Raw genomic sequence first — 9,366 nt, forward strand, 5'->3', positions numbered from 1 at the left:
AATTAATGACTTTGGTCATTAAAAATCTGAAAATTGTAAAAAAAAATAAAAATTTATAAAACGATCCAAATTTACGTTCATCTTATTCTCCATCATTTTCTGATTCCAAAAACATATAAATATGTTATATTTGGATTAAAAACAAGCTCTGAAAATTAAATATATAAAAATTATTATCAAAATTAAATTTTTGAAATCAATTTAAAAACACTTTCATCTTATTCCTTGTCGGTTCCTGATTCCAAAAACATATAGATATGATATGTTTGGATTAAAAACACGCTCAGAAAGTTAAAACAAAGAGAGGTACAGAAAAGCGTGCTATCCTTCTTAGCGCAACTACTACCCCGCTCTTCTTGTCAATTTCACTGCCTTTGCCATGAGCGGTGGACTGACGATGCTACGAGTATACGGTCTTGCTGAAAAATGGCATTGCGTTCAGTTTCATTCTGTGAGTTCGACAGTTACTTGACTAAATGTTGTATTTTCGCCTTACGCGACTTGTTTAACTTGTGAATTTTGTTAATTGGAAAAGGAAGACATTGTTTACTCAAATCTGTGATCATCTTGCCAGTTGTTCATGGTTTACATAGATTAGTAGATTTGGGGTCTCGCCATGCAGGTTGTCTCAATGTTGTATTTGTTTCTGATTAAGACAGCAAACGTTCCTCACTGTAAAGATTCTTGGGCAGATGTGCGTCTTTAAGTATTTATGCAAGACAACTTTAAGCTACTTGACTTCTGTGCGATGCTCCACATTTTGATATACACAAAGGCTGTCTCCAGTGCTGTAGGTAATGGGAACAAGATTAGAATGGCCAGTGACTAGTAAACTGCATAATTGTGCACTGATGACATTTCAGACCGAGTTTTTTGTTTGTTTGTTTGCTTAACGCCCAGCCGACCACGAAGGGCCATATCAGGGCGGTGCTGCTTTGACATTTAACGTGCGCCACACACAAGACAGAAGTCGCAGCACAGGCTTCATGTCTCACCCAGTCACATTATTCTGACACCGGACCAACCAGTCCTAGCACTAACCCCATAATGCCAGACGCCAGGCGGAGCAGCCACTAGATTGCCAATTTTAAAGTCTTAGGCATGACCCGGCCGGGGTTCGAACCCACGACCTCCCGATCACGGGGCGGACGCCTTACCACCAGGCCAACCGTGCCGGTCAGACCGAGTTGCTCAAAACTAAAAGTGCATGGGGGAGTGCATGAGTTGATAATAATGTCAACCTGCAATCCTACTGCCATGCAATATCATAAGTGTTTGCATCAAAAATTCTAATATTTTGCTGGTAGTCCTTCGCTCAATGCAAGTTGAAATATTAATGTTACCATAAACCTACTTATAATGATTAATTACTGACATAAGTTTATTTTCGCTGATCTGATGCGTGTTAAACCTTAAATCAGTGCTGATGCTGTTTTAAACAGTATTACATTCCGTCCATCGTTGTTATATTAAGCAGCCAGCCAGACATTCCGTTATTCCTGTATTTTATAACCAGTAATCATGGACTAGTCTGTTCTTGTGGTAAAGATGTGGTTCTTTTACTTGGATGCCAGTTGATAGATGTTTGTGTGTATATATCCTTTTCAAAGGTTACGTGAGGTAAAAAGAAAAACTATTCTTCATGTGATTATATAACTATGTAGTGCATTTGAAGTGCAGTACAATCACAATTTGTTTTTGTTGTTTTTCTTTTCCTGCACCACCCCCCCCCCCCCCAACACACATTTGTTCTTGTTGTAGTAATTGCATTGTTGCTGCGACATGCATATACATGCACTTTTTATGCAATTCAAAATAACATATTACCACAGCTGTAGTTTTTACTGATTGTATGCATTGGAAAAAAATAACTGGTTTTGTATATATCAAGTAGATGCCTTGTGCCTGTTGTTTGATGTCACAATATGAAGAAAAACATCAAGTTATTTTCTTGTTTAAAATAAAATGAGAATTTACCAAGAGCAGCTTTGTTTTTATTGATTGAATTGCAATGGGGTGCTTTACATTTTGATGCTTTGACTGCGTGTGTTGCGAGTGTGTCGTGCATGTAAAGTGTGTGTGTTGTCACATGTAAAGTGTGTGTGTTGTCACATGCAAAGTGTGTGTGTTGTCACATGTAAAGTGTGTGTGTTGTCACATGTAAAGTGTGTGTGTTGTGTGTGTGTTGTCACATGTAAAGTGTGTGTGTGTGTGTGTGTTGTCACATGTAAAGTGTGTGTGTGTGTGTGTTGTCACATGCAAAGTGTGTGTGTGTGTGTGTGTTGTCACATGTAAAGTGTGTGTGTTGTGTGTGTGTTGTCACATGTAAAGTGTGTGTGTGTGTGTGTGTTGTCACATGTAAAGTGTGTGTGTTGTCACATGCAAAGTGTGTGTGTTGTCACATGTAAAGTGTGTGTGTTGTCACATGTAAAGTGTGTGTGTGTATGTGTTGTCACATGTAAAGTGTGTGTGTGTGTTGTCACATGTAAAGTGTGTGTGTGTGTGTGTGTTGTCACATGTAAAGTGTGTGTGTGTGTGTGTGTTGTCACATGTAAAGTGTGTGTGTGTGTTGTCACATGTAAAGTGTGTGTGTTGTCACATGTAAAGTGTGTGTGTTGTCACATGTAAAGTGTGTGTGTTGTCACATGTAAAGTGTGTGTGTTGTCACATGTAAAGTGTGTGTGTGTGTGTGTTGTCACATGCAAAGTGTGTGTGTGTGTGTGTGTTGTCACATGTAAAGTGTGTGTGTGTGTGTGTTGTCACATGTAAAGTGTGTGTGTGTGTGTTGTCACATGTAAAGTGTGTGTGTGTGTGTGTTGTCACATGTAAAGTGTGTGTGTGTGTGTGTTGTCACATGTAAAGTGTGTGTGTGTGTGTGTTGTCACATGCAAAGTGTGTGTGTGTGTGTGTTGTCACATGTAAAGTGTGTGTGTGTGTGTTGTCACATGTAAAGTGTGTGTGTGTGTGTGTTGTCACATGTAAAGTGTGTGTGTGTGTATGTTGTCACATGTAAAGTGTGTATGTGTGTTGTCACATGTAAAGTGTGTGTGTATGTGTGTTGTCACATGTAAAGTGTGTGTGTATGTGTGTTGTCACATGTAAAGTGTGTGTGTGTGTGTGTTGTCACATGCAAAGTGTGTGTGTGTGTGTGTTGTCACATGCAAAGTGTGTGTGTGTGTGTGTTGTCACATGTAAAGTGTGTGTGTGTGTTGTCACATGTAAAGTGTGTGTGTGTGTTGTCACATGTAAAGTGTGTATGTTGTCACATGTAAAGTGTGTATGTGTGTTGTCACATGCAAAGTGTGTATGTGTGTTGTCACATGTAAAGTGTGTGTGTTGTCACATGCAAAGTGTGTGTGTTGTCACATGTAAAGTGTGTGTGTTGTCACATGTAAAGTGTGTGTGTTGTCACATGTAAAGTGTGTGTGTGTGTTGTCACATGTAAAGTGTGTGTGTTGTCACATGTAAAGTGTGTGTGTTGTCACATGCAAAGTGTGTGTGTGTTGTCACATGTAAAGTGTGTGTGTTGTCACATGTAAAGTGTGTGTGTGTGTTGTCACATGCAAAGTGTGTATGTTGTCACATGTAAAGTGTGTATGTGTGTTGTCACATGTAAAGTGTGTGTGTATGTGTGTTGTCACATGTAAAGTGTGTGTGTTGTCACATGCAAAGTGTGTGTGTTGTCACATGCAAAGTGTGTATGTGTGTTGTCACATGCAAAGTGTGTGTGTTGTCACATGCAAAGTGTGTGTGTGTGTTGTCACATGCAAAGTGTGTGTGTGTGTTGTCACATGTAAAGTGTGTGTGTGTGTGTGTGTTGTCACATGTAAAGTGTGTGTGTGTGTGTTGTCACATGTAAAGTGTGTGTGTGTGTGTGTTGTCACATGTAAAGTGTGTGTGTGTGTGTGTTGTCACATGTAAAGTGTGTGTGTGTGTGTGTTGTCACATGCAAAGTGTGTGTGTGTGTGTTGTCACATGTAAAGTGTGTGTGTGTGTGTGTTGTCACATGTAAAGTGTGTGTGTGTGTGTGTTGTCACATGTAAAGTGTGTGTGTGTGTGTTGTCACATGTAAAGTGTGTGTGTGTGTTGTCACATGTAAAGTGTGTGTGTGTGTGTGTGTTGTCACATGTAAAGTGTGTGTGTGTGTGTGTTGTCACATGTAAAGTGTGTGTGTGTGTTGTCACATGTAAAGTGTGTGTGTATGTGTGTTGTCACATGTAAAGTGTGTGTGTATGTGTGTTGTCACATGTAAAGTGTGTGTGTTGTCACATGTAAAGTGTGTGTGTGTGTGTGTTGTCACATGTAAAGTGTGTGTGTTGTCACATGTAAAGTGTGTGTGTGTGTGTGTTGTCACATGTAAAGTGTGTGTGTTGTCACATGCAAAGTGTGTGTGTGTGTGTTGTCACATGTAAAGTGTGTGTGTGTGTGTGTTGTCACATGTAAAGTGTGTGTGTGTGTGTGTGTTGTCACATGCAAAGTGTGTGTGTTGTCACATGTAAAGTGTGTGTGTGTGTGTGTTGTCACATGCAAAGTGTGTGTGTGTGTTGTCACATGTAAAGTGTGTGTGTGTGTTGTCACATGCAAAGTGTGTGTGTGTGTGTGTGTTGTCACATGTAAAGTGTGTGTGTGTGTGTTGTCACATGTAAAGTGTGTGTGTGTGTGTTGTCACATGTAAAGTGTGTGTGTGTGTGTGTGTTGTCACATGCAAAGTGTGTGTGTGTGTGTGTTGTCACATGTAAAGTGTGTGTGTGTGTTGTCACATGTAAAGTGTGTGTGTGTGTGTTGTCACATGTAAAGTGTGTGTGTGTGTTGTCACATGTAAAGTGTGTGTGTGTGTGTGTTGTCACATGTAAAGTGTGTGTGTGTGTGTTGTCACATGTAAAGTGTGTGTGTGTGTGTTGTCACATGTAAAGTGTGTGTGTGTGTGTGTTGTCACATGTAAAGTGTGTATGTGTGTTGTCACATGTAAAGTGTGTGTGTGTGTGTGTTGTCACATGTAAAGTGTGTGTGTTGTCACATGTAAAGTGTGTGTGTGTGTGTTGTCACATGTAAAGTGTGTGTGTGTGTGTGTTGTCACATGTAAAGTGTGTGTGTGTGTGTGTTGTCACATGTAAAGTGTGTGTGTGTGTGTGTTGTCACATGTAAAGTGTGTGTGTGTGTGTGTTGTCACATGTAAAGTGTGTGTGTGTGTGTGTGTTGTCACATGTAAAGTGTGTGTGTGTGTGTTGTCACATGTAAAGTGTGTGTGTGTGTTGTCACATGTAAAGTGTGTGTGTGTGTGTGTTGTCACATGTAAAGTGTGTGTGTGTGTGTTGTCACATGTAAAGTGTGTGTGTGTGTGTGTTGTCACATGTAAAGTGTGTGTGTGTGTGTTGTCACATGTAAAGTGTGTGTGTGTTGTCACATGCAAAGTGTGTGTGTGTTGTCACATGTAAAGTGTGTATGTGTGTTGTCACATGCAAAGTGTGTGTGTGTGTTGTCACATGTAAAGTGTGTGTGTGTGTGTGTTGTCACATGTAAAGTGTGTGTGTGTATGTGTTGTCACATGTAAAGTGTGTGTGTGTGTGTGTTGTCACATGTAAAGTGTGTGTGTGTGTGTGTTGTCACATGTAAAGTGTGTGTGTGTGTTGTCACATGTAAAGTGTGTGTGTGTGTGTGTTGTCACATGTAAAGTGTGTGTGTGTGTGTGTGTTGTCACATGTAAAGTGTGTGTGTGTGTGTGTTGTCACATGTAAAGTGTGTGTGTGTGTGTGTGTTGTCACATGTAAAGTGTGTGTGTGTGTGTTGTCACATGTAAAGTGTGTGTGTGTATGTGTGTTGTCACATGTAAAGTGTGTGTGTTGTCACATGTAAAGTGTGTGTGTTGTCACATGTAAAGTGTGTGTGTTGTCACATGCAAAGTGTGTGTGTGTGTTGTCACATGTAAAGTGTGTATGTGTGTGTGTGTTGTCACATGCAAAGTGTGTGTGTGTGTGTGTTGTCACATGCAAAGTGTATGTGTTGTCACATGTAAAGTGTGTGTGTGTGTGTGTGTTGTCACATGTAAAGTGTGTGTGTGTGTTGTCACATGTAAAGTGTGTGTGTGTGTGTGTTGTCACATGCAAAGTGTATGTGTTGTCACATGTAAAGTGTGTGTGTGTGTGTGTTGTCACATGTAAAGTGTGTGTGTGTGTGTGTGTTGTCACATGTAAAGTGTGTGTGTGTATGTGTTGTCACATGTAAAGTGTGTGTGTGTGTGTGTTGTCACATGCAAAGTGTGTGTGTGTATGTGTTGTCACATGTAAAGTGTGTGTGTGTATGTGTTGTCACATGTAAAGTGTGTGTGTGTGTGTGTTGTCACATGCAAAGTGTGTGTGTTGTCACATGTAAAGTGTGTGTGTGTATGTGTTGTCACATGCAAAGTGTATGTGTTGTCACATGTAAAGTGTGTGTGTGTATGTGTTGTCACATGCAAAGTGTATGTGTTGTCACATGTAAAGTGTGTGTGTGTATGTGTTGTCACATGCAAAGTGTGTGTGTGTGTGTGTTGTCACATGCAAAGTGTGTGTGTGTGTGTGTTGTCACATGCAAAGTGTATGTGTTGTCACATGTAAAGTGTGTGTGTGTGTGTGTGTTGTCACATGTAAAGTGTGTGTGTGTGTATGTGTTGTCACATGTAAAGTGTGTGTGTGTGTGTGTTGTCACATGTAAAGTGTGTGTGTGTGTGTGTTGTCACATGTAAAGTGTGTGTATGTGTTGTCACATGTAAAGTGTGTGTGTGTGTGTGTTGTCACATGTAAAGTGTGTGTGTGTGTTGTCACATGTAAAGTGTGTGTGTGTGTGTGTTGTCACATGTAAAGTGTGTGTATGTGTTGTCACATGTAAAGTGTGTGTGTGTGTGTTGTCACATGTAAAGTGTGTGTGTGTGTTGTCACATGTAAAGTGTGTGTGTGTGTATGTGTTGTCACATGTAAAGTGTGTGTGTGTGTGTGTTGTCACATGTAAAGTGTGTGTATGTGTTGTCACATGTAAAGTGTGTGTGTGTGTGTGTTGTCACATGTAAAGTGTGTGTGTGTGTGTTGTCACATGTAAAGTGTGTGTGTGTGTGTTGTCACATGTAAAGTGTGTGTGTGTGTTGTCACATGTAAAGTGTGTGTGTGTGTTGTCACATGTAAAGTGTGTGTGTGTGTTGTCACATGCAAAGTGTGTGTGTGTGTTGTCACATGTAAAGTGTGTGTGTGTGTGTGTTGTCACATGCAAAGTGTGTGTGTGTGTGTGTTGTCACATGTAAAGTGTGTGTGTTGTCACATGTAAAGTGTGTGTGTTGTCACATGTAAAGTGTGTGTGTGTGTGTGTTGTCACATGCAAAGTGTGTGTGTGTGTGTGTTGTCACATGTAAAGTGTGTGTGTGTATGTGTTGTCACATGTAAAGTGTGTGTGTGTGTGTGTGTTGTCACATGTAAAGTGTGTGTGTGTATGTGTTGTCACATGTAAAGTGTGTGTGTGTGTTGTCACATGTAAAGTGTGTGTGTGTGTGTGTGTTGTCACATGTAAAGTGTGTGTGTGTGTGTGTGTTGTCACATGTAAAGTGTGTGTGTGTATGTGTTGTCACATGTAAAGTGTGTATGTGTGTTGTCACATGTAAAGTGTGTGTGTATGTGTGTTGTCACATGTAAAGTGTGTGTGTGTATGTGTTGTCACATGTAAAGTGTGTGTGTGTGTGTGTTGTCACATGTAAAGTGTGTGTATGTGTGTGTTGTCACATGTAAAGTGTGTGTGTTGTCACATGTAAAGTGTGTGTGTGTTGTCACATGTAAAGTGTGTGTGTTGTCACATGTAAAGTGTGTGTGTTGTCACATGTAAAGTGTGTGTGTTGTCACATGTAAAGTGTGTGTGTTGTCACATGTAAAGTGTGTGTGTGTGTGTTGTCACATGTAAAGTGTGTGTGTGTGTGTGTTGTCACATGTAAAGTGTGTGTGTTGTCACATGTAAAGTGTGTGTGTGTTGTCACATGTAAAGTGTGTGTGTGTGTTGTCACATGTAAAGTGTGTGTGTATGTGTGTTGTCACATGTAAAGTGTGTGTGTTGTCACATGTAAAGTGTGTGTGTTGTCACATGTAAAGTGTGTGTGTTGTCACATGCATATTATGCTCTAATTGCCTTCTACAGTTCTGTCTTGCACAAAAAGTTGATGGGTTTTTTCAGATTTTGAAGAATACTCACATTGTAACATGGTACACCAGAAATAAATGCAATCATTTATTATTTTACAGAATTTTGAACACATCATAAATACAATAATTTAAAAAATAATGAATGCAAATTGCAGTAAAAATATGCTGACCAAATCAAACAAATCCACATGCCATAAAATTACCATTAACACTCTCTTTCTGAGAAAAAAAAAATCAACAGGCACCATTGCTCTATTCATTACATGCTTTCACTAGTACACACCAGAATCTCTTCTTTCCTGTCACACATGAATGCACATGCACATCCTACAACACACTTACACAATCACCAACACATCATTCTTTCCTGAGAGACTGTGCCAGCAAAAGAAATCATCATCATCATCATCATCATCTTTATCATCAACATCATCATCATCAACATCATCCTCATCATCATCTTTATCATCATCATCATCATCATCAACATCATCATCTTTATCATCATCATCATCATCTTTATCATCATCAACATCATCATCTTATCAAGATACAAATAATAATTATAAGATAAAATTAGATTTCTCTTGAACAATCATGTAATAGTCTAGCCTCTTGTGTCATCATAAATCATGTTTGAAATAATAGCTTCCAAGTTGTTTTCAGCAAAAACGAAAACGAAAATGAGTAAGCAATAGCTTGAAATTGCTCAAATATTGAACATCAGGAACCTTGCATGATTGTTATTTTCTTCTTGAATCATTAAGTAAAAACCTCAACTACATGTATTCTGATAACAGAACCCAGAAACAAGACATTTGATTTGCTTATTTCATATTCACACAATTAATCCATAAACACATACACATACATATACACCCAAAAGAAAGAGTCACTCATTCTTAAAAATAAAAATTACTCAGAAAACAACAACAGATAATCAGTAAGACATCCATTCATGAATCACAATGGTGTTGGTTTCTTTTGTCTCCTCATTCATTCTTTATTTTAAAATGTGCATACTTATTCACACAATAAATTTAACACGTGATAAAGGTAGCATTATCCTCTTCATAAATATTCTCTCAATTTTCCTTTCCTTCCCTTTCTGAGACAATTTTGACAATGGGTGGCCGAGTGGTAACGCACTTGCGCTCGGAAGCGAGAGGTTGCGAGTTCGACCCTGGGTCAGGGCGTTAGCAATTTTCTCCCC

This window comes from Littorina saxatilis, linkage group LG5 (genome assembly GCF_037325665.1).
Source record: "Littorina saxatilis isolate snail1 linkage group LG5, US_GU_Lsax_2.0, whole genome shotgun sequence".
NCBI classification, from domain to species: domain Eukaryota; kingdom Metazoa; phylum Mollusca; class Gastropoda; order Littorinimorpha; family Littorinidae; genus Littorina; species Littorina saxatilis.